This window comes from Triticum aestivum, chromosome 6B (genome assembly GCF_018294505.1).
Source record: "Triticum aestivum cultivar Chinese Spring chromosome 6B, IWGSC CS RefSeq v2.1, whole genome shotgun sequence".
NCBI lineage: Eukaryota > Viridiplantae > Streptophyta > Magnoliopsida > Poales > Poaceae > Triticum > Triticum aestivum.
In genome coordinates, this window is record NC_057810.1 from 253,649,033 (window position 1) to 253,675,370 (window position 26,338).

The window sequence follows — 26,338 nt, forward strand, 5'->3', positions numbered from 1 at the left end:
AAATAATGTTCATCGGTATGCTCACCGACATGCCATGAAACTAACTAAATGCAAAACATGCCAAGACACTCATCATATCAAAAGTTCAAACATGCTTGCCTGGTTCAGAATAGTTGGAGCCTAGCTCGGTGAAGTTCGCGGCTCCGTCACCTCCTTCGGTATCTACGGTTTAAAGAAAATATATGCGCTAACGTAAATACCAAGGAGAGCACAGAAGGTAAACCAAATATTTCTTAAATAAATCTGATAAAAAACTAGACAAAATTTTAAAGAGAACGGAAAAAGAATCAATCAAAAATACTTTTCTGATTAAAAGTTATAAGGGTTTTTGTCCAGGGACTTATCTGTAATGAAACAGAAGATTTCCAGGGGCTAGTTTATAAAAACAGAAAACGCTTCGGTAGCGATTACGCCAGCCCGAAGAGAAAACGCATTCTGCCCGAAGGCGCTTCCAGAAAACGATTCGAAGAGAGAGCAGAGGGGCTGACGGTGGGGTCCCACCCGTCAGGTTCAAATGTTCAAACGGGGCGGCAGAGTTCGCCGGCGCCCGAGAGCCGCGGTGGTCGCCGGCGGCGATCCACGGCAAGGCAGAGAGATCGGAGAGTACCTCCGTGCCCAGGGTACCCTTCCGCGTCAGTTGATGGTGGTGGAGTCGGTCGGCGAGCACCACGTCGACGGCGAGCTCTGCTCCGGCGGACGGCGGCTCGGGTGGTCGAGGGGCTCGTCGGAGAGGGCTGCAAAGGTTAAATTGAAGAGGGGATTATGCTCCTGGAAGCTAGAGAGGGTAACAAACGGGGTTTGAGCGCCGGAGATGGCCTCACCAGAACGAATCGGGCTAGAGGCCGAGGCGGGGCGAGGCGGCCGGAGCTGGGGGAGGAGACCTCCTCGGGGTCCCCCTAGTGGCCTGGCGGGGTGTTGGTGAGTAGTGGAGGTGCTGCGTGCACGAGAGTGAGCTCGGGACCCCTTTATATAGGCGGTCCGAGGCGGTTGCCGTGAACGAGGATCACCGGCGAGCGATTACGGTGGCGCAGTGCTCGGTCGGGGTGGTTAGGGGGTCGAGCGTCATCACGGAGGTTCAATGGGTCCGTTTTGGTGTTAAACTGGCCGGGGTTTGGGTGTTAAGGGCGAGCTCGACGGAACGGGGTGGCGCGGGCCCGTCGGCGACAGAGAGCGCGTTCCGTGCTTGCCGGCCACGATGGCTGTGCTACGGGCGTTCGCTGGCGTGCATGAGGCCACGCGAAGAGCCAGGGAGCGATGGGCGGCGCGGAACGGCGTTCTGCCGTGGTGTGTCTCCTGTCGGCCGCCACGGGAGGTCCCGACGCCGCAGAAGACGCCGGCGAGGGCGAGCCAGCGCGCTACCGACGCCAGGAAGGCTCCACACACGTGTGTGCAGCTTCGGACAAGAGGAAGAGGTGGCGAGGAACGTGCCAAGGGCACTGTGGCCGCGTGACTGAAACTGACGAACTGAAGATGACACTGAAACTGAATTTCTGAACTTTGAACAGTGACAGTGCCCACCGGGTGTTCGACAGAATGAAATTTGTCTCTGGTGATTTTTCCTTGAGCTGATTTTTGGTGGAGTGGCCTCTCCTTGCTCAAGTAGGCTGCATGATTTTTGGTGGAATTTTTGGAGCAGTGTGGATATGAATTTCACCAAATTTGGCAAATCTGGTCCAAACTTGCAGAGACTGTATTTTGAAAAATTTGAAAAGAGGAGGAGTGGATCAAGATGATTCTGGGTTGTGGGTTCAAAGGACAATCCAGGAGAATTGGTTTGAGGTCAAAACTCAAATTAAAAAGTGTACTTGCTTTGAAAATCCCTCAGGCTCCAAATAATTTTCAGAATTGAATTGAGGGGAAAAATAATTAGAATAAAAATCCAAAACCAGTTTGGATTAGTTGGGCAGATAATTTAGGTTGATCACAAGGGGGAGGGGAGGTTTTGGAGGGGTTTTATCTCATGGGCAAAAATATAAAGCCAGGGGTGGCTTCAAAGATAAGAAAATCCCAAATTTTCATAGAGCTTCTTTTAAAAATAAAACAAATTAAAACTCCCAAAAAGATTACATCTTTAGAGGGAACTAACAGAGAGAAAGTTTGCAAATGATCAACCACCAAAGTTTGAAAGAAATAAAATCCTTGGCAAGGCAAAAGGAGGTTTTTAAGAGGAAGGTTTTTCTGAAAAAGAAAGAATTTTTTAAAAAAATCTCTCCTCAAAACCACAAAGTTTTTGATAAAAGCCAAATAAAAATTTTGGAGTGTCACAACACCTATCCCCTTAGGAAAAATCTCGTCCCCGAGATTTCAGCTGATCCTCAAATAAGTGGGGATGCTCTGTCCGAAGAAAATCCTCGCTTTCCCAAGTTGCTTCACTGTCGGTGTGATTGCTCCACTGGACTTTGAAAAACTTGATGGTTTTCTGTCGGGTCCTCCTTTCAGATTCCTCTAATATTCTTATGGGACGTTCTCGATAAGTGAGGTCTGGCTGTATGTCAATGTTCTCATGGGATACTTGTTTCTCTGGGTTGCTTACGCACTTCCTTAATTGAGAGACGTGGAACACGTCGTGAATGTCGGACAAGTCTTCGGGTAAGTCTAGTTGGTAGGCTACAGTGCCTCTTCGTGCCACTATGCAAAATGGTCCAATGAATCTTGGTGCTAATTTTCCCTTAATCTTAAAACGTTGCAATCCTCTCATCGGGGATACTCTCAAGTATACGAATTCACCGGGTTCGAAGCTGACCCTACGATGTTTCTGATCATAATAACTTTTCTGTCGACTTTGAGCGGTCTTAAGTTGGTCCCTGATTAGCTTGACTTTTTCCTCGGCTTCTCTGAGCATATCTGGTCCGAAGATGCGGCTGTCTCCGGTCTCTGACCAATTTAGCGGGGTACGACATCTCCTTCCGTATAGGGCTTCGAAAGGAGCCATTTGCAGGCTGGCCTGGTAACTGTTGTTGTATGCGAACTCGGCATATGGCAGGCTGTCCTCCCAACTGGTTCCATAGGTGAGGACACATGCTCTCATCATGTCTTCTAAAACCTGGTTTACGCGTTCTGTTTGTCCATCAGTCTGTGGATGGAATGCGGTACTGAAGGCTAGTTGGGTTCCCAGGGCCTGTTGTAACTGCTCCCAAAATCTTGAGACGAACTGAGTGCCTCTGTCAGAAATTATAGTCTTCGGGACACCGTGCAGACAGACTATGCGGGAAAGATAAATCCTGGCAAGCGTCTGAGTGGTGTAGGTTGTCTTCACTGGAATAAAGTGTGCTACTTTGGTCAACCTGTCAGTGATGACCCATATGGCATCATTCCCGTGTCGTGACCGAGGTAATCTGACAATAAAATCCATCCCTATTTCATCCCATTTCCACTCAGGTATTTTGTTAGGTTGCAGTAGTCCGGCTGGTCTCTGATGTTCAGCTTTTATGCGTTGACATGAGTCGCAACATGCAATGAAAGCGGCTATGTCCCTCTTCATACCGTGCCACCAAAATCTTTCCTGAATATCCTTATACATTTTGGTTCCTCCAGGGTGGATCGAATATGGAGTGGTGTGTGCTTTAGTTAAAACTTGCTGTTTAAGGTCTTCTATGTTTGGCACGCATAGCCTTTCTTCGTACCATAATATTCCTTCATTGTCTATGACGAATTCCGAGGCCTTGCCCATACTCAACTTCCTTTTAATTCCTTAAATGCTGGGGTGACCGGACTGAGCCTCTTTAATTTTCTCCACAAGGTGTGGTTGTATTTCCAAGTTTGATATGGTGCCTTCTGCTACCATTATCAAGTTGAGCTTGACAAATTCTTGATGGAATTTGGGCCTCAAGCTATGCAGATAGTTCCCGTTGGAGCTGGGGTTCCGACTCAGGGCATTGGCCACTACGTTTGCTTTCCCTGGATGGTAATGGATACCAACATCATAATCCTTTACCAATTCTAACCAGCGGCGTTGCCGTAAATTTAGTTCTGGCTGCGTAAAAAATGTATTTGAGGCTTTTGTGATCCGTATATATCTCACATCGATTCCCAAGTAGAAAATGCCTCCATTCCTTGAGTGCATGAATAACTGCTGCCATTTCTAAATCATGAGTGGGATAATTTTCCTCGTGTTTGCGAAGTTGCCTTGAAGCGTAGGCGACAACCTTGCCTTCTTGCATCAACACGCATCCGAGACCCTTTCTGGATGCGTCACAAAATACTTCAAAATTCTTGTGTATATCGGGTACAATTAATACTGGTGCTGTTGTTAATTTCCACTTTAGCTCTTGGAAACTTTTCTCGCAGGCTTCTGTCCATTCAAACTTCTTATCTTTCTTGAGTAGCTGTGTCATAGGCTTGGATATGGTGGAAAATCCTTCAATAAATCTGCGGTAATACCCTGCCATTCCCAAGAAACTTCGTATGTCTGTTACGCTGGCTGGTGACTTCCAGTCAAGTATGGCCTTGACTTTCTCTGGGTCCACTGCTATACCGTCTTGAGTCAATACGTGGCCTAGAAAACCTACTTGTCTTAGCCAAAATTCGCACTTGCTGAACTTGGCATACAATTGGTGTTTCCTTAGCTCTCCTAGTACAATCCTGAGATGTTCTGCGTGCTCTTCTGGTGTTTTGGAGTATACCAGAATATCGTCAATGAATACTACAACGAATTTGTCCATAAACTTCATAAATACTTTGTTCATGAGGTGAACAAAATATGCCGGGGCGTTAGTTAATCCAAATGGCATTACTGTGAACTCGTACAATCCATATCTGGAGGTGAAGGCTGTTTTGGGGATATCTTCTGTTCGTACCTTCAATTGATGGTATCCTGACCTTAAGTCAATTTTTGAGAATACCTTGGCCTGAGCAAGTTGATCAAACAAATCGTTTATCCTTGGCATCGGGTATTTGTTTTTGACTGTGACCATGTTAAGTGCTCGATAGTCGATACACAATCTCAGTGTTCCATCCTTCTTCTTGGCAAATAAAATTGGAGATCCCCAAGGTGAGGCGCTGGCCCGAATGTATCCTTTATCCAGTAGTTCCTTTATTTGCTTCTTCAATTCGATCAACTCGGATGGTGCCATTCTGTATGCTTTCTTGTATATGGGGGTGGTTCCTGGTGCTAGCTCAATGCGGAATTCTATTTCTCGATCTGGTGGCATGCCTGGCAGCTCTTCAGGGAATACATCTGGAAATTCACACACTACTGGAACCTTGTTTAGCTTAGAAACGTCCACCTTATTTAATCTCGGTTGCCGGGGTCTTTTTCCTTCCTTGGCTGATACTCTTATTGTCTTCCCTTGGTGGTGTGTGAGAATCACGGTCCTATTGAAACAGTCGATAAAACCTTTATTGGTGGTTAGCCAATCCATCCCTAGGATGACATCCAGTCCTTTATTTTCCAATACAATAAGATTTGCGTAAAACTCCAATCCTTCAAACTCAATGACCACATTCTGACAGTAATTCTGAGAAACTTGCTGAATCCCGGGGGACTTGATTATTATGGATTTCTCCAAAGAAAGCATCGAAAAATTATTTTGCAAAGCAAAACTTTTCGAGATGAAAGAGTGAGAAGCTCCAGAATCAAACAAACCATTGCAGGTATTGTGTTGACAGGAAACGTACCGAGTACGATATCCGGAGCATTTTGTGCCTCCTCTTTGGTTACATGGTTCGGATGACCCTTCCTGTGGTTATTGTTGGGATTGAAATTGTTTCGCTTGGGCGCTGACTTATTTCCGCCGTTGTTCGGCTTTGGGGTTGAGTTCCTTGGCTTGAGGCACTGTTTGGCATAATGCCCTTCTTCTCCACAAGCGTAACAAGTAACGCCGGGGCGATAGGTGAATTCCTTGTCCCTTGCATGAAAATTCTTGATTGGGGCGTGAGACATTGGATGAGAATTTGGGTGTCCCACCCTTTTTAAAATCTATCTTGCTTCGGTGATTGCGGGTGTGATTAGTCTGGTCCCTTTTTCGCTTGCGGATATCTTCCAGACTGCGTCTCTCATTTTCCAGAGTAATGGCCTTGTCCACCAGCGTTTTAAAATCAGGAAAAGTGTGCACGACCAGTTGGCATTTAAGTGCGGGTGCCAGACCGTCAAGGAATTTCTCCATCTTCTTGATTTCAGTCATACGCTCCTCATTGGCGTAGCGGGATAATAGGGTAAATTGATTGTTGTAATCTGACACTGTCATGTTCCTTTGTTTGAGGTCATCAAATTCTCTCTTCTTGATTTTCATAATACTCTTAGGAATGTGTGCACCACGGAAACCTTCCTTGAAATCATCCCAGGTTATGTCATTTTCGTTGGGATGCATGTGCAGAAAGTTCTCCCACCACGATGCGGCTGCTCCTATGAGATAGTGCGGAGCATATAATACCTTCTCGGGGTCTGAACATTTTGCAATAATTAATTTTCTCTCCATATCTCGAAGCCAGTCCTCGGCTTCAAGAGGCTTGTCAATATGAGAAAATGTTTGAGGACGTGTCTTCTGTAGCTCAGATAACTTGGAGTGCTGTTGATACTGTCCATGGTGATTTCCCATGTTGATGACTTGGTTCATTATTTCACGATGTTGTTGCTGACTCTGTTCATAAAGGCGGCACATTTGTGAAAGTGCCGATTCATTGCCCGGTTGGCTAGACTGTCCCTGAGTGAACTCATTGCTGGGTTGTGCATCATAATTTTCCTCTGATGGAATTGGCATGGAGCGAGTCCAAGGACGAGACATTTTTCACTCTGGGGATATATTTTGTAAAACCCATAAGAAAAGCGGAAAAAGTCGCAAAAACAAATCCATAAAATGCATAAAGCTGGCAAATAAAATTAAATAACTCAGCTTACTTAAGAAAAACAAATCGACTTGCGCATGGAGAAGGACTGCTCATTACATATCTTACACGCGGGCGGTAATTATACAATACATCACTCAGGATATGCGTACATAATCTTGACATGTTATTTAGGCTAGTGCACTTCTCCAGATCCTACATGATGCGCAAACAGGCTACTTCTCACAACCTATGTACATATCTTACAAAGCGGCACATTACATGGCAGCTAGGCGTACTCAGGCAGAAATGTTGACGACCTCCTTTGCCCTGCCGAGGGCGAGGCGTAGCGAGGTTGGGGACTCGACTTCCTCCTCGCTAATGGGCTCCATACGTGTAGTGTTGCGCAGAGTGGGTGGAGCGGTTGCCAGGGGCGGAGCAACACGTACAGGAGTGGGCGCGAAGGGTGGTGCAGTGCGTACTGGAGTGGGCGCAATAACTTGGTTGAATTCTTCGGTAGAAGGCAGACGACGAGCAGGCGTAAAAGATGCTGATGACGAGACAAAAGTCAGTGGCGGTGCGATTGGTAGGAGCTCCCTCCTGTTGGCAGCACAGCCATGAACTGAGTCCATGCGGGTAGCTACGAAGTCGTCCACCAGGTTGTCAAAGGCTGCCTCCAGGGCCCGGAGATACTCAATGAGCATCTCAAAAGCCTCGTCTCGTTCTCCTCTGGGGCAGGAGTATGCGTAGTGACAGGTGTAAGGCACATGGCACGGAAGATAACGGTAACGACGAGTCTTCATCACGGGGAGGACATCCCTGAGACGAGCTATCGCCTCGCGGGCTGCCATCTGCATAGCATGCCTCTCCGTAGGCATGGCTCTTCCCACGAACCGGAAGCGGCGTAACTCACCACGCCCTCCCTTGAACTGCACCGCGGCCTGGTGCATGGTCAGACTGTCGTTGACTCGGTGCTGGCAGAGTGTGAAGACTGGGCGCACGGATGGCCCCATCGCGACCTGAACGATGAAAGAAAGAAGCTTGACGAACCCATCGGGCACGTTGGCGAAGGTCTGAGACTCGCAGCTATTGTCGGCCATCTACAAAAGTAGGCAAAAATTCTGCATGGTCAGATCATAAATTTATGCTGACTGACAGAACATGACTACCATTGCAAAAATATAATTTAGCTCTATCAGGCTAATAACCAATTAGCGATCGCACCTAGTGGCTTCCTACAGTCAGCCTGGCTCTGGTACCAAGCTTGTCACGACCGGTTTTCCAATAAAAATATTTATTGAAAAGCCAATCTTTTAAGTCCAGTATGAGAGAAATCCTCCACACTGGCAGACAAATTCTTGATACAATAAGCCAGTAGCATAAAATATATTACAGGGTCGAACTACGGTTGCTCAACCAAATTATTACAAGCATGCCAATAATTATACATAATGGCGGACACGACACAGGGGTGTGTAGGCATACTACTGACTCGAGGATAGGACGGTGGTGGAAAAACACAGCGGGGAGAGAAATACAAGACTCTACGTCTGTCATCTCATCGAGCGTCGAGGAGAGGCTCGATGAATTTATTTGGTAGCGGAAGCGGATATAATATAGTGACCAAATCCAGGGTCGCACAAGACTGACTAGGACTCCTCTAGGTGTCGGACTCGCTATCAAACTCTTCATCCATGAGATCGCCTTCGTCAGCATCTGGCCAAATCAACAAGCCAGTGAGTACTTTGAAAGTACTCGCAAGACAGTTCGGACGTAAGATATAACAAATGCATGCATGGATGCGACATGATTAATTCATTAGTGCACATTAAAATAAAAATAGCATAACGGGGTAAGAAAAAAGGGAAACGGCGGTAGTCCGCCTGAGATCCCAACATAACACAAATGAAGACCGATCGGGTGTCTGAAGCGACGCCTCGAAAGGTGAACAAAATAAAAATAAGGAAAAAAGATGCCACAGTCGGGCGTCTTAGCGACACCACATAAAGGGCTTTAAAAGAAATACCACAGTCGGACGTCTGAGCGACATCACAAAAAGGGCTTTAAAAGAAATGCCACAGTCGGACGTCTGAGCAACATCACAGAAAGGGCTTTAAAAGAAATGCCACAGTCGGACGTCTGAGCGACATCGCTTAAAGGGCTTTAAAAGAAATGCCACAGTCGGACGTCTGAGCGACATCGCAGAAAGGGCTTTAAAAGAAATGCCACAGTCGGATGTCTGAGCGACATCACATAAAGGGCTTTAAAAGAAATGCCACAGTCGGACGTCTGAGCGACATCACATAAAGGGCTTTAAAAGAAATGCCACAGTCGGACGTCTGAGCGACATCACATAAAGGGCTTTAAAAGAAATGCCACAGTCGGACGTCTGAGCGACATCACATAAAGGGCTTTAAAAGAATTGCCACAGTCGGACGTTTGAGCGACATCGCGGAAAGGGCTTTTATTCACAAGTAAATAATACTCATAATAAACATTCAATTCATGAAAACAAACGGGTTAGTCCATCCACAGGAGTAATCATTTAACCGGACTTAGCACTCATGCGATTCACCGGAGTCAGTCACCAAAACTGACATTTGATCAGGATAAGATAATACGAATATGGGCTTGGAATGGATGATTTGGGGAAATATATGACTCTGCAGAGTTTGTACAAAATTTTTCCCACAGCCAACGGATTTCCGTAGTCACGAAGGACTAGTTCCGTTTACGGTATTTCGGAAGAAAACACAGCTAACCGGTACACTCCCATCCTACCTCTCGATGCTAGGAATCACCCTAGTCATCGTCCAAGAAAAACTTTTGAGACGGGGAGATCACAATCTCGAATAGCATGGGATCAAAATTTATATACGCGCGCTCTAAGGGGTGCCCCCCTCTCAGTCCCAACCGGAAACACCCATGCCCCCTGACCGGATGACTGGCTTTAATCCAGGGCCATGGAACCATCATCACGGCCTCTCCTCTTTGGTGTGTACCATGAAAGCGGTTTGCAACTTACTAAACCATATTCCTTGCGGAAAACATGTGGTAGTACAAGGAAGGAAAATGATAGGTACTGGACCGATATGGTTTGACACTGAAGTCTCACAGTCTGGCGTAAGACTGGCATGCTACAACACTGCCAACGTACCCATCCTCATGCCAACACATGGCCATTCATATTCACATTCATCCACATATGGATCATCGAACTCACTTACCTCATTATCACATAAAATAATGTTCATCGGTATGCTCACCGACATGCCATGAAACTAACTAAATGCAAAACATGCCAAGACACTCATCATATCAAAAGTTCAAACATGCTTGCCTGGTTCAGAATAGTCGGAGCCTAGCTCGGTGAAGTTCGCGGCTCCGTCACCTCCTACGGTATCTACGGTTTAAAGAAAATATATGCGCTAACGTAAATACCAAGGAGAGCACAGAAGGTAAACCAAATATTTCTCAAATAAATCTGATAAAAAACTAGACAAAATTTTAAAGAGAACGGAAAAAGAATCAATCAAAAATACTTTTCTGATTAAAAGTTATAAGGGTTTTTGTCCAGGGACTTATCTGTAATGAAACAGAAGATTTCCAGGGGCTAGTTTATAAAAACAGAAAACGCTTCGGTAGCGATTACGCCAGCCCGAAGAGAAAACGCATTCTGCCCGAAGGCGCTTCCAGAAAACGATTCGAAGAGAGAGCAGAGGGGCTGACGGTGGGGTCCCACCCGTCAGGTTCAAATGTTCAAACGGGGCGGCAGAGTTCGCCGGCGCCCGAGAGCCGCGATGGTCGCCGGCGGCGATCCACGGCGAGGCAGAGAGATCGGAGAGTACCTCCGTGCTCAGGGTACCCTTCCGCGTCAGTTGATGGTGGTGGAGTCGGTCGGCGAGCACCACGTCGACGGCGAGCTCTGCTCCGGCGGACGGCGGCTCGGGTGGTCGAGGGGCTCGTCGGAGAGGGCTGCAAAGGTTAAATTGAAGAGGGGATTATGCTCCTGGCAGCTAGAGAGGGTAACGAACGGGGTTTGAGCGCCGGAGATGGCCTCACCAGAACGAATTGGGCTGGAGGCCAAGGCGGGGCGAGGCGGCCGGAGTTGGGGGAGGAGACCTCCTCGGGGTCCCCCTAGTGGCCTGGCGGGGTGTTGGTGAGTAGTGGAGGTGCTGCGTGCACGAGAGTGAGCTCGGGACCCCTTTATATAGGCGGTCCGAGGCGGTTGCCGTGAACGAGGATCACCGGCGAGCGATTACGGTGGCGCAGTGCTCGGTCGGGGTGGTTAGGGGGTCGAGCGTCATCACGGAGGTTCAATGGGTCCGTTTTGGTGTTAAACTGGCCGGTGTTTGGGTGTTAAGGGCGAGGTCGACGGAACGGGGTGGCGCGGGCCCGTCGGCGGCAGAGAGCGTGTTCCGTGCTTGCCGGCCACGGTGGCTGTGCTACGGGCGTGCGCTGGCGTGCATGAGGCCACGCGGAGAGCCAGGGAGCGATGGGCGGCGCGGAACAGCGTTCTGCCGTGGTGTGTCTCCTGTCGGCCGCCACGGGAGGTCCCGACGCCGCAGAAGACACCGGCGAGGGCGAGCCAGCGCGCTACCGACGCCAGGAAGGCTCCACGCACGCATGTGCAGCTTCGGACAAGAGGAAGAGGTGGCGAGGAACGTGCCAAGGGCACTGTGGCCGCGTGACTGAAACTGACGAACTGAAGATGACACTGAAACTGAATTTCTGAACTTTGAACAGTGACAGTGCCCACCAGGTGTTCGACATAATGAAATTTGTCTCTGGTGATTTTTCCTTGAGCTGATTTTTTGTGGAGTGGCCTCTCCTTGCTCAAGTAGGCTGCATGATTTTTGGTGGAATTTTTGGAGCAGTGTGGATATGAATTTCACCAAATTTGGCAAATCTGGTCCAAACTTGCAGAGACTGTATTTTGAAAAATTTGAAAAGAGGAGGAGTGGATCAAGATGATTTTGGGTTGTGGGTTCAAAGGACAATCCAGGAGAATTGGTTTGAGGTCAAAACTCAAATGAAAAAGTGTACTTGCTTTGAAAATCCCTCAGGCTCCAAATAATTTTCAGAATTGAATTGAGGGGAAAAATAATTAGAATAAAAATCCAAAACCAGTTTGGATTAGTTGGGCAGAGAATTTAGGTTGATCACAAGGGGGAGGGGAGGTTTTGGAGGGGTTTTATCTCATGGGCAAAAATATAAAGCCAGGGGTGGCTTCAAAGATAAGAAAATCCCAAATTTTCATAGAGCTTCTTTTAAAAATAAAACAAATTAAAACTCCCATAAAGATTACATCTTTAGAGGGAACTAACAGAGAGAAAGTTTGCAAATGATCAACCACCAAAGTTTGAAAGAAATAAAATCCTTGCCAAGGCAAAAGGAGGTTTTTAAGAGGAAGGTTTTTCTGAAAAAGAAAGAATTTTTTAAAAAAATCTCTCCTCAAAACCACAAAGTTTTTGATAAAAGCCAAATAAAAATTTTGGAGTGTCACACGGACGCGGAGGGTCTCGTCCTGGGGCAGCACGCCTTGGAGCCAGGGCGCCTTCTTGGGGAGGAGGTGGCGGAGGCACCTCCTGATCCTCACCCCCTGCGCAGGATGGAGGGCGAGGCAGCGAGAGGGACGACATGGGAGAGCCCCCTGCGGCGCTGATGAGCTCGGTGATGCGGGCGAGCCAGTCCTCGTAGAGGTCGTCGATAGGACGGTAGTGCAGGAGCTCACGTGCCAGGAGCAGCGCAGCGTGCGCGTCCGTGGGGGCGTGATGGGCGTGGGACGACGAACCGGCTGGAGCCAGCGACGGGGTGGCGGTCCGGCCTTCCCGCCGCACCGAAGGATGCAGGGACGAGGCCTACTTCTCGTTCCCCGCCGGGCCGATGGCGGTGTTGGCGGCAGGCAACGGGGAACGACGGGGGCGACCGCCGACGGGTGCCGTCTGGGCGACGCGAGCGGCAAGAGCAGCCCGACGCTCGGCGCGGGCTCGGCGAGTGTCAGCCATGGACACAGCGGAAGATCAGACGTGACCAGCAGAAGAAAGATTCCAGCGCACCCCTACCTAGCGCGCCAAATGTCGGATTTCGGGTTCCGGCAGGCCCTGGAGGTTCGAACTCTGGGGTGCGCGCGAAGATCTTTCCCCTACCAGCTCACGTCTCGAAGTCTCGCAAAGGATCTAGGCTAGAAAGAAGAACACACAAGGGACACGAGGTTTATACTAGTTCGGGCCACCGTTGTGGTGTAATACCCTACTCTAGTTTGTGGTGTGGTGGATTGCCTCAGGGGCTGATGATGAACAATACAAAAGGAGAACAACCTCGCGAGGGCTGTTCTTGAGCTGGTGCGATGAACTGCTTGGGTGAGTTCAGCCGCTTCTCTCTCTCTCTCTCTCTCTGGTTGATTCGTTGATCTCCCAGATGCCTCTACTCTATGGTGGCTAGTTCTATTTATAGAGGGAGGCCCTAGGCCTCTTCCCAAATAATGAGCGGGAAGGGCGCCAACAATTGGCCATTTTGAAGGGGAACATCTAGTACAATTATCCTGACTAAAGTTGGTCTTCGGCTGCCAAAGGCTCTGACGATGACGCCGTCCTGGGCTCCACGATGACCTCCATCCTGCCGTTCTACTGGTCTTGGTCCTGTTGCACCGAAACGGTAACCTTTGCTTGATGCCTTGGCCTGTGCTTGCCCCCTGTGCATCGAAGGGGAAACAAGGACACTGCGCAGGCCGGCGCCCGCCTGGCGCCCGCCTGGTCTCGATCATCATGGCTTGCGTCACGGGCTCCTCACGAGGTACCCTGCCTTGATCTCTCCACCTCCTCGCGAGCCTTCCTGGTGAGGCTGCTCCTGAGGAAGCTTCCTATCGTCCGCCCCGCGAGGCTTGGCCCCTTGCGAGGGTCTTGAGCTTGAGTTGATGAAGTTGGGCCGCACTGGGCCCCCAATTGAGCCACGCCGCAGGCCGCAGGCAGGCAAGTCTGGGGACCCCCGTTCCCAGAACGTCGACACACTTTGCAGTTAAGTATGCCATAATATGTTACTGAGCAAACTATCTTCTTCCAGGGCTGGATAAAGAAAGCGGAGCGAATTAGGTGTTCGGCCCCCCTCCTCGAAGACTCAGCGGATCCCGTACTAACAAGGATGCTGGCCCCGATACCATACCAGATGCCTGTGGAGGAGGACAAGGCAGAAAGCGGGAGGACCAAAGGTGGCCTCCATCCCGAAGGTATATCAGACATTTTGTCTAGGGGAATCAAAATTCCATCGTCCGAAGACAAAAGTGAAGGAGAAGTCAATGTCTCTTCACCCCATGGTAAGAAAAGGGTTGCCTCCGAAGGTTGGGAGGAAAGGGCTCCTAAGCGAGGCAAGGTGCCCCAGTCGAGCGGCTCGGTCTTGGAGGACGGTGTCTTCGCATAGTCCCATGATAAGGATAAGCCTCTAGCCGAATCATAAGTGAACAAGGATGTTTTTAAACGTATCCCGTTCCTTTCCTGTGTATAGGTAGTATCCCCTGAGACTCTGATTGGCTTCCCAAGGGAGGCGATCATAGGATCAAAAAGATATTCCCAGGGAATAATCTGATTACTTGGAACACATGCTGTTACCTCCCTGGCGATTGCCCGGACTACGAAGGTTGCAGATCTGCAGTGGAAGCTTGATGTAGCGGATGATGATATTATGCTTATCAACAAGCGGCTTGATGAGGTGCAACGTATGTCTCGGGGGTAGTCATTACATGCACGTGCTTGTAATTGATCATGACGCTAAGAATTGTATACTGAAATATGCATGACTGCAGATGGTGCCGCCGCGGTCGAGATCCTTTGGGCTAAGCTCGCTCGGGCCAAGGAGCGGGCCCGTATTGATAATGCGGTTGCCGTGGAGGCATCTGCCGAGTTAAAGGCTGAACAGGCTGCTCGGTGCCAATGCGAGGAGAGAATATCCATGATGATGCGTGAGCTAAAGGATGCTACTAGCCGCTGTGAATTCCTCGAGAAGGATAATAAAGCCAAAACGGCTGATCTTGACAAGGCCTTACGAGAGGCGATAGAAGCGCGGTCTGAATCTAGAGCGGCCCGGGAGGAGACCCGACAAGTTGGGGAGATCGCGGCTGGTAAGCCCTTTTTATTGCAAACTAAGTTCGACGATCCGAATTATGCTCCGCTTAATCAAGTGTGGAGTTCTCCAGACGCGTTATTGGACTTGCCGAAGAGTGCTTTTGACGCGGCGCAGTTTTACCAAGCGCAAGAAGGGTATGCAATGGAGAAGCTTTTCTGGTCACAATTCGGTGCGTCCAAATGCCTACTATTGCTAAACGAACATATGACCCAATGGGCCAAGCTCCATAGACTACCCGGTTCTGCCATGAAGGACGCCGTGATCGGGCTGTGGCCGAACGAGCCAATTGTGGATAGTTAAGCAGTCAGCGTGCATTGAAGGTGCACGGATGGCCTTTGCCCGTGTCAAGACATACTGCGCGAAGATGAAGGCCACTGATGTTGCAGCGAGGGGTCCACCCAAGGGCAAGGACCATCATGCACCAGAGCATTATTTCGAGGATGTCTTGGAGGGTGCCCGCTTGATAGAGGGTCAATGCTCGAAAAACATGATATTCGAGTGAGATGTATGGAAATTTGTAAAATACAGTATTATAATAAGGATATTTTTTGTAGTTTCATCTAAAACTTTTGTTCCTCTTGTGCGGCCGTTTTTGTATTAATCTAAAAGTTTTCCAGTCGTCGGCTTCAGCCCCCTCATATAAGTACGGGGGTGTTCGGAAAAGCATTTGATCACTCTTAACCCAACGTCTTGGTCCATTAAGGAGGTGTCAATGCGGTGAACTAGGAAATTGGACTATAGGGCGTTAACACTTTCACTTGGCCATAGGAGTTTTATGGGGGGACTACGATATAGCCCCTGGTATGTACGCGGCTTATTCCAATACGATGCGTTACATATATGACCTGAAGAAAAAGGTCCTTCATATAATACGGAGGGAATCGCGAAAGATTCCGATAGGTCATCGAGTGGTTGACCATCTCTCGCCGCATCATGACAGTCATTTTTCGGCTTTCTCTGAGGTGCCTGACCAGGTGAACTGGACGCACAATCATAGTAGTTCTCCCTTTACTACCCTAGCCGATAGAGCGGAACGTAAGGTAGCAAGCACAGGAGCCGGGCAACCGAACTATTGACCCAAGACATGCTTCGGAGCTAATGCATATAAGGCCAAACTTTCGACGCTGAAGTATGCTATAAAGCTGTTCGGACTTGTCGGCAACTCATTTGTTCCCATACCGAGCCCCTGGCAAGTTATGCCGTGGTGTATGTGTGAAACAACCACAGGAGCCGAATTCAGTTCTTTTAGAAAAAAGCGAATGCTGGATGCGGATTATGTTTAATGGGACCTGAGTGATATGCCAATCGTTATTTTATGGATAACAAAGCCGCAACCCCGGCTATTTGACATGCCCGGGGTCGAAGGCTGAGGAAAAAGGCACTTTACAGGCTCGAAATAAAGAGTCTGGTCTACAAAAAGTTATTTTGGACCTCCTGTCGCACGTATGCGCCGCCTGTCCTCGGTGAGGGGACTCCTTGACGGAAATAGCCCTTAGGTGAGTGTACGAACCCGAACTCCGATGGAGTCCATGAGACGACCAGCCTTTGCGTCACCTGTGGTAAAGGATAATGGAAAAGAAAGAGTAGTTAGAAAAGAAACAGAGGTTATGGGAGTACTTGCAGGCTCGTCCGTATTGTGCTTCTGCCAATGCCCAGGGTATCTTGAGTGCATAGTTATGTATGCGCGATACAGATTTCGCAGGTATATGAGGTGGACGGTGGAAGCCGAACTGCTAGTCCCGCTCCAGAATTGGTCGATCCTGTTGAATGGAGATTGGTGGTGTCGGTGTCAAAACCGGCGGATCTCGGGTAGGGGGTCCCGAACTATGCGTCTAGGCGGATGGTAACATGAGACAAGGGACACGATGTTTTTACCCAGGTTCGGGCCCTCTCGGTGGAGGTAAAACCCTACTCTTGCTTGATTGATATTGATGATATGGGTAGTACAAGAGTGGATCTACCACGAGATCAAGGAGGCTAAACCCTAGAAGCTAGCCTATGGTATGATTGTTGTTGTGATCGTTCGTCCTATGGACTTAAACCCTCCGGTTTATATAGACACCGGAGAGGGCTAGGGTTACACAGAGTCGGTTACAATGGTAGGAGATCTACATATCCGTATTGCCAAGCTTGCCTTCCACGCCAAGGAAAGTCCCATCCGGACACGGGACGAAGTCTTCAATCTTGTATCTTCATAGTCTTAGAGTCCGGCTGATGATGATAGTCCGACCATCCGGACACCCCCTAGTCCAGGACTCCCTCAGTAGCCCCTGAACCAGGCGTCAATGACGACGAGTCCGGCGCGCATATTGTCTTCGGCATTGCAAGGCGGGTTCCTCCTCCGAATAATTCATAGAAGATTGTGAACACCAGGATAGTGTCCGGCTCTGCAAAATAAATTCCACGTATCCCTGTAGAGAGAATAATATTCACACAAGTTCAATCTGCTGACGTATTTTATGGCGTGACGTCACACCACTACCAAGCCTTTACTTGAATCGTTTTTATTATACCACCTCAGCGCGTTTAGCGAAGCAGTTTCCTTGGCACGTCTTGTCGAAGCAGAGATCGTGTTCCCCTTATTCCGGGATTCCCATCAATACGGACGTGGGTAACCCAACCGCGCCATTGATTGCGGTGCTTGGGAGATAAGCAAGTTTTACCAGGCTAGTAGGGACGCATAGTTTCATCCGCCCATATATAAGGGGATAAGGATCCACCTCCTTTACCTACGCCTTCTTCCTCCTTTGCTTATCCATCTCCGCGCACTCGAGCTCCAGCACCCAAGTCCGCACATCTCACCTCGACCCTTTCCAGCCATGTCCGGAGCGGGAGGCAAGTGGATGGCCTCCTCCGTTACGGAGGATCACATCGAGAAGCTGCACAGCGCTGGATATCTGTCCAGCAACATCGCGCACTGGCTGCCCGACGAGGGGCAGCTCATCCCCACCCCCAGGCCCCATGAGAGGGTCGTATTTCTTCCCCACTTCCTCCGCGGACTGGGCTTCCCACGTCATCCCTTTGTTCGGGGGCTCATGTACTACTACGGCCTGGACTTCCACGATCTGGCCCCAAACTTCATCCTCAACATCTCGGCGTTTATCATCGTGTGCGAGGCCTTCCTCTGCATCCAGCCCCACTTCAGCTTGTGGCTAAAGACCTTCAATGTCAAGCCGAAGGTTGTGAAGGGCAGCAAAGCGGAGTGCGGAGGCGCCATGGTGGGCAAAATGCCCAACGTTACCTGGCTTGAGGGTGCCTTCGTGGAATCCATCAAAGGGTGGCAATCGGGGCGGTTCTACATCACCGAGCCGCGTGACCCTAAATGGGCAGCGGCCCCCGAGTTCAGATCTGGCATCCCCATGCAGCTCACCTCCTGGAAAGAGAAGGGCTTGCTTTGGGGTAGTTCGGAGGAGCTGACCGGACTCTAGTCCTGTCTCCAGACCTTGGTGAACAAGAAGCTTAAGCTTGTCAATGTGATCCAGGTCATGCTCGTCCGCCGGATTCTCCCTTGCTAGCAACGGGCCTTCAATTTGTGGGAGTTTGATCCGGCATAGGACCGGACCTTGAGCGGGCTCTTCGACAAGACGTACGAAGCTGCCTGGAGGGTGCTGTTCAAGGGCGCCGAAGCTCCCGCATCCGCAACCGAAGATCGCAGATTCAGCACGCAGCGCCTGGCCAGCGAGGTAAGCTATGTTATCCTTTATGGGACACTCATTTTTTCTCATAGTTTGACTCTGTGCGAGATCTAAACTCCCAATACCTTTAACAGGACTGGTAGAAGACGTCCGGACAGGTTAACTGTCCGGCTCCCCTTCCAGAAGACCCAGCAGACACCCATTTGACGGGGCTGCTGGTACCGGTGCTCTACGTGGTGCCGGAGAAGAAGGCCAAGAAGAAGGCCACGGGAACCCAAAGGAGTTCCCTGCATCAGGTGGTATCGGACTCATCGTACAATGACTCCGAGGCGGACTCCTCCCCTGAGGACGAGGAGGAGAAGAAAGAAGCCTCTCCCCCAGTGGGGGGAGAGAAGAAGACGAAGGCCTCCCCAGCGAGGGAGGCCCAAGGGTCCAAGAAGGGAAGGACCCTTCCCCCGGACTGTTCCGCCAGCGTTGGCAACGACAACGAGGAGTGGCCCTCAAGGGCCAAGCCCCTGGCGAGATCGTAAGTATCCGGACTCCTAGATAATTTATAATTTTTCTTTTTGCCACACGGTGTCTTTCTAATGCCGCATACAACCTGTAGTCCGTCCAAGGACGATCTTCCCACTTTGTCGAGCGGGTCCTTGGACACGTCGGATATGGATTCTCTCCCGACTGCCTCGACCTCCCGTGACGCTGACGACGCCGAGGTGGGATCCCGGGAAGGGACTCGCCAGGAGGAGGAGGCCCTGGAGGTGCCGCAAGGCAACCTCCCGGACTCTGCGCCGGACTCCGCACCGGAACCTGCAGTGGTTCCGGAGTCCGGCAAGCGGCCCCTTCATAAGAAGGGCAAGACTGTGACGCAGGCGGCCTCTGTCCAACCGGAGGCGCCGGATAACTTGCTGGAGGCGCTCAAAGGCGCTTCCATTGAAGAAGAACACCGCACTGTCATGAGTGCGGTCATTCAGAAGGTTCAGCTCGCCAAGAGCGGGCTGACCGAAGCCTGCAGCAGCCTTCTAACAGGCTTTGAGGTAAGAATTTTAAGATATGTAATATAATACCGCATAGATAGTAGCCCCTGATGCTCGGTTCGGTGTTCAGAAACAAAAGCCGGACTGAGGATCTAAAAAGATATACGCAGGAGTTCTAAAAAATATGTCAATATGGGATTGCAGGCTGCGTTGCTGACCTCTGCCGCACTGACTGCGGAGGTCAATGCTTTGAAGCAGAACCTCGAGCGTCCGAGAGCAAGCTCGGCCGTTCCAAGAAGCAGCTCGAGGACAAGGAAGGTGAGTAACACCGTATTAAATTTGTACCTTACAGAAAAGGATTTGGTTGCAAGAGAAATAACAAGGATAACATGGGTACTCCAGGGGCCACAAACGAGGTGGCGACCTTGAAGGAGGCGGTGTCCGCGGCCGAACGCAATGCGGCCGTGGAACGAGCCGAGCGAGAGAAACAGGAGGCACGGGTGGTGGAGGTACAGCAAGAGCTCTAGGCTCTCGTGGAAAAGCACGAGGGTTTGGAGCGTGACTCGAAGACTCGAGAGTCCGAGCTTGCGTCGTCTCTTGAGAGTGCCAAAGCCGCCAAGGCCGGAGCCCACAAGGCCCTCCGAGAAATCGAGGATTTGAAGAAAATAGCGGCGGGTAAGGCATTTTTCATGCAAAGCAAGCATGTGAATGTGAATTACCTATTACTTACCCGAATTCGGAGCTCTCCAGGAGCGTTCGTAGATCTGCCCTGCAGCGTGTCCAATGCTGCCGCTTTCTACCGGGCCGAGGAGGGGAGCTCGACGGAGAAGGTCTTCTGGTCTCAGTATGCTGAGGCCGGACATCCGGTGCCCCTTAGCGACCAGCTGAAGCAGCTGGTCGAGCTCCACAAGGTAGCCGAACAGGCCATGAAGGGCCTCATAGTTCGGCTGTGGCCTAAGGAGGCCATGCCTGGGAGCTACTTCGGCCTGGTGCGGTGGCTGGTGGACGCGTGTCCCTGGGTTGAGGTCGTCAAGCACTCCGCCTGCATTGAAGGTGCCCATCGGGCCCTTGACCGTGCAAAAGTGCACAGGGGCAGGATGGACGCTGAGAAGCTTCTGACGGATGCGCCGCCGGTGGGTAAGGAGTATCGTATGCCCGAAATGTATTATAAGAGTGTCCTGAAGGGTGCCCGCATGATTGCGGGTGAGTGCTCCAAAGATGTAATATTTGAGTAGACTCGCATTTTGTTATCCTGTGCGCTGAAGACTTTGTTCATATGCGCTAAGCAACGCTTGTTAATTTAAAATATTACCTTCTGTGCAGCCGTTTATCAAATCTGAGAGATGGCAAGTCGTGGGTTTCAGCCCCCATGCCACTAGTGCTGGGGTGTTCGGGATAAACTTGAGCGCTCTTGTTCCCATGTTTGGGTCCATCTAGGGAGGCGCTCAACACAATGAACAAGGCAACCGGACTTATAATGCTTGAACACTCTCACTTAGCCATAGAATTCTATAATTTTAAATTTCGGCGAAGCCCCTAGTGTTCGGAAGACCGAGTTCGGGGCGCTATCCACGCCTGGGCCGGACAAAAGCCGCATCCTCGCTCTAAGCGGCATAAGTCTTTAGGGACTCGAAAAGACCTCTCAAATAGCGACCAGCTCTCGCCTTATCATGACGGTCAGTTTTAGCTTTCTCCACTAAGGCGCTCGCCCAGCTCAACTGGGGCGCAATCGCAGTGGTTCTAATAGTGCTACCTTAGCCGATATAACGGAACGTAAGGTACCAAAACATGGGAGCCGGGCAAACCCAACTATTGACCCAAGACATGATTCGGAGCCGATGCATATAATGCTATAAGTTCGGGGTGCCGCACTTGTGAAAGTGTTCAGACTTATCACACCATAATGTGGGGAACTTAAGCCCCTGGTGTATTTAGCCGTACCAAAGTGTAAGGATGCAGCATGTCATAAATGAACATATGTGTAGGAAAGAAATGCAGTTATAAGCAAAAAGCGATGCATTGTTTATTCGAAAAAAACTGCCATGAATGCAGAACGATACAAATAGTGCGGTAAGCAAGGGAGAGGACTATTAAACATGTCCCCCTCCAGGGGTAGGCTGCGGAATGGTGTATAGAACGGATTTAATGCTCGTAATGCAGACCACCTGAATACTCGTCGTAGCCTTTCTCCTCCCCTGGCTGTTGCATCGTGAGTTCGACAGGTCTACTGCCGGACAGGGCCTCTGGTGAACGGAGTCTTGTGGGTAAAAAAAAAGAAAAAAGAAAAAGAGCGACACACTTGGGAGCCCCTGGTGTGGTTGAGCCGCACTCTGGGCCTGTCATGGTCGTGCCCCTCCCCTATGCCCATGGTATCTCCAGAGCGTAATGATGTACGCGAAGGACTAGTCTTGCAATTATGCAAGGGCCGGGGTTGGGGCCGCATTGCTACGCGTGCTCGGAACGTGCCAGGTGGTCTTGTTGTAGGTTACTCCGGGCGCGTTTGTCCGTGTCCGGTCGCTTAACGGACGGACTCGAAAATTGCCTTAAGAGGCTGCTTTGTACTTCTGCCGCCAGAGCCGCTGTGTGTTCCTCTGTTCGGAGGGAGCGTTCAGTGTTTCCGTTGACCGTGATGACTCCTCGAGGGCCTGGCATCTTGAGCTTGAGGTATGCGTAGTGCGGCACCACGTTGAACTTTGCAAACGCGGTTCATCCGAGCAGAGCATGATAGCCGCTACGGAACGAGACTATATCGAAGATTAATTCCTCGCTTCGGAAGTTATCCGGGGATACGAAAACTACTTCCAGTGTAACTGAGCCTGTACAATTGGCCTCTACACCTGGTATGACGCCTTTGAAGGTCGTCTTTGTGGGTTTAATCCTTGAGGGGTCTATGCCCATCTTGCGCACTGTATCCTGATAAAGCAGGTTCAGGCTGCTGCCGCCGTCCATCAGGACTCTGGTGAGGTGAAATCCATCAACGATTGGGTCTAAAACCAATGCGGCAAATCCACCGTGGCGGTTACTAGTGGGGTGGTCCCTTCGATCAAAAGTGACCGGGCAGGAGGACCATGGGTTGAACTTTGGGACGACTGGGTCCATCGCGTATACATACCTGAGTGCACGCTTCCGCTCCCTCTTGGGTATGTGAGTTGCGTATATCATGTTCACCATCCGCACTTGTGGGGGGAAACCCTTCTGTCCTCTATTGTTCGGCGGCCGGGTCTCTTCCTCATCATCGCTATGCAGCCCCTTGTCATTGTCTTCGGCAATTAATTTCCCTGCCTGCTTGAATACCCAACAATCCCTCTTGGTGTGATTAGCTGGCTTTTCGGGGGTGCCATGTATCTGGCAGGAGCGGTCGAGTATTCGGTCCAAATTGGACGGACCCGAAGTAGTTCTTTTGAATGGCTTTTTCCGCTGACCGGGTTTAGAGCCTCTGAATCCGGCGTTGACTGCCGTATCCTCAGTGGTATCGCCGTTAACGCGGCGTTTGTTTTTGTTGTGACGCGACCTGCCATTTTGGTCCTTGGTATCCAGACTGCTAGAATTTTTGCTGAGGTTGTTACTGCGGGCTAGCCAGCTGTCCTCTCCCGCACAGAAGCGGATCATAAGTGATGTGAGGGCTGCCATGGATTTCGGCTTTTCCTGTCCTAGGTGCCGGGAAAGCCACTCGTCGCGGATGTTATGTTTGAAGGCTGCGAGGGCCTCTGCATCCAGACAGTCGACGATTTGATTTTTCCTTGTTAAGAACCGTGTCCAGAACTGTCTGGCCGATTCGTCTGGCTACTGAATTATGTGGCTTAGGTCATCGGTGTCTGGTGGTCGCACATATGTGCCCTGGAAGTTGTCAAGGAATGCGGCTTCCAGGTCTTCCCAACACCCAATCGATTCTGCTGGCAAGCTGTTAAGCCAATGCCGAGCTGGTCCCTTAAGCTTGAGTGGGAGATATTTGATGGCGTGAAGATCGTCGCCGCAGGCCATGTGGATATGAAGGAGATAGTCTTCGATCCAAACCGCGGGGTCTGTTGTGCCATCGTAGGATTCAATGTTCACGGGTTTAAACCCTTCGGGGATTTGATGATCCATTACTTCATCTGTGAAGCATAGTGGGTGTGCGGCGCCTATATATTGGGCTATATCACGACGTAGCCCAAACGAGCTTTGTCTACTGTGTTCGGCCCGGCCGGACTTGCTGTGTCCGGCACGACGGTTGTCGTCGCATGCCGTGGGCGCCCACGCGATCCGTAGATCGATCTTGATTGTCTTGCCTTATCCTCCAATATATCTCGCAAGTCCGGAGCGTTCCCCTGTGGCTTTGTGCTTTTCGAGCGGTGCCGGGGTACGGTTCTAATGGAGGGCCTAAAGGCCTCTCTGTCGCGGCCACGAGGTGGTCGGTCAGCCGTATTGTGCTCTGGTGATGCAGGTTTATATGCCTCCTCCTCTAATCGGGGGAGCAACTTGCGTTTGGGGTAGCTTTTGGAGGGGCGTTCGAGTTCATACTCTTCGGCCGCAAGGACTTCAGTCCATCTGTCGGCTAGCAGGTCTTGATCGGCTCTAAGCTGTTGCTGCTTTTTCTTTAGGCTGTTCGCTGTGTCCATTAGCCTGCGTTTGAAACACTCTTGTTCGACGGGATCCTCGGGCACGACGAATTCATCGTCGTTGAGGCTTACCTCGTCTCCGGAGGGAGGCATGTAATTATCATCCTCTACCTCTTTGCCTGCCGCTCTCTCGTGAGGGCTGGCTTCTCCGTCCTCCTGTGTTGAATCTTGCTGGAGGGGGTTGTCTGCGGCACTCTCTGGGGTGTTATTATCTCCGGTGCCAGAATCTTCATTCTTGCTGTGGCGGGATTTAGAGCGGCGCCGCTGACGCCGGCGCTTGGGCTGTTTCTTGGAGGAGTCTTCCTCCGCTGCTTCTTCGCCATTACCATCCTTTGGGATGTCCACCATGTATATGTCGTATGACGAGGTGGTCTTCCAGTGCCCCGTAGGCACTGGTTCTTGGTCGTCTCCGGCATCGTCGTCCATACCGTCGATGACTTCGGAGTCGTAGTCTAGCATGTCAGTTAGATCGTCGACAGTGGCTACAAAGTGGGTGGTGGGTGGGCTTTGAATTTCTTTGTCGTCCGCATCCCAGCCATCCTGGCCGCAATTCGGCCAGGGCTCTCCTAATAGCGAGAGATATTTTAGCGAATTCAGGATGTCACCAAAAGGTGAGTGTTGAAAGATGTCCGCGGCGGTGAACTCCATGATCGGCGCCCAATCGGATTCGATTGGAGGGGCCGCGGGAGGTTCGAAGTCCGGCGAGGAGTCCGGCACCTCGGAGTCACGAGACTCACAAGGGACAAAGTCAATATTCGGCTCCACCATCGTAGAGGTTGCAGCCCCCGAGGCGGTGTCTAGCCACCCATCCTCGATCTGCGTGGTCGGCTCCGAATTAAGGATCGGAGCGGACTCATGTGCGCCCCCCAGGGCACTGTCCGGCAGCAGAGCTAAGTCATGCCCATCGAGACAGTGCGGCGCGCTCGGCTGTGGCTCGAATCCATCGAAGATCAAGTCTCCGCGGATCTCAGCCGTGAAGTTTAGGCTTCCAAATCCGACCTGATGGCCAGGGGCGTAGCTTTCGATCTGCTCCAGATGGCCAAGCGAATTGGCCCGCAGCGCAAAGCCGCTGAATACGAAGATCTATCCGGGGAGAAAAGTCTCACCCTGGACTGTGTCGTTGTAGATGATCGAAGGAGCCATCAAGCCTATTGGTGACGACACAGAGGAACTCTCAATGAAAGCACCAATGTCGGTGTCAAAACCGGCGGATCTCGAGTAGGGGGTCCCGAACTGTGCATCTAGGCGGATGGTAACAGGAGACAAGGGACACGATGTTTTTACCCAGGTTTGGGCCCTCTCGATGGAGGTAAAACCCTACTCCTGCTTGATTGATATTGATGATATGGGCAGTACAAGAGTGGATCTACCACGAGATCAAGGAGGCTAAACCCTAGAAGCTAGCCTATGGTATGATTGTTGTTGTGATCGTTCGTCCTATGGACTTAAACCCTCCAGTTTATATAGACACCGGAGAGGGCTAGGGTTACACATAATCGGTTACAATAGTAGGAGATCTACATATCCGTATTGCCAAGCTTGCCTTCCACGCCAAGGAAAGTCCCATCCAGACACGGGACGAAGTCTTCAATCTTGTATCTTCATAGTCTTGGAGTCCGGCCGATGATGATAGTCCGGCCATCCGGACACCCCCTAGTCCAAGACTCCCTCAGGTGGCTTAATGGCTAACAAGGTATGCGGTTTAATAAGACCACTTTGTATTTCGGCTGAGGTTGCCGTAGTATGATCCTCCGTCCGGAGGGAGTGCTTCTCCTGCTCCCTTGTAGAGTTGTGTGTCGCGTATACCATGTTCACTATTTTACTTCTGGGGGAAATTGCTCATGACCCCCGGTATTTGGTTGGTGAGTCTCTTCGTCGTCGCTATCACCGGGCGGCCTCCTCCCCTTGTGTTTTGCGTGAGCTTTCCGGCCTGCTTGAAGACCCAACAACTTCTGTTGGTATGATTAGCTGGTTTGTCAGGGTGGCCATGAATCTGGCAGGGCCGATCCAATATCTTGTCGAAATTGGATGGTCCGTCTCTGTTTGCCTTGAATGGTTTTTTTCGTTGACTGGGTTTGGGACCGCTCAATCCGGCATTGATCGCTGTGTCGTGCGTTCTTTCATTATCATTGCGAGATTTGTGTTTGCTGCATCGTGGCTTGCCATTGCCGTCTCGGACTTCGGAAGTGCCCGGATCGCTGGCGCTGTTGCTTCTACGAGCGAGCCAGCTGTCTTCTCCCGCGCAAAAGCA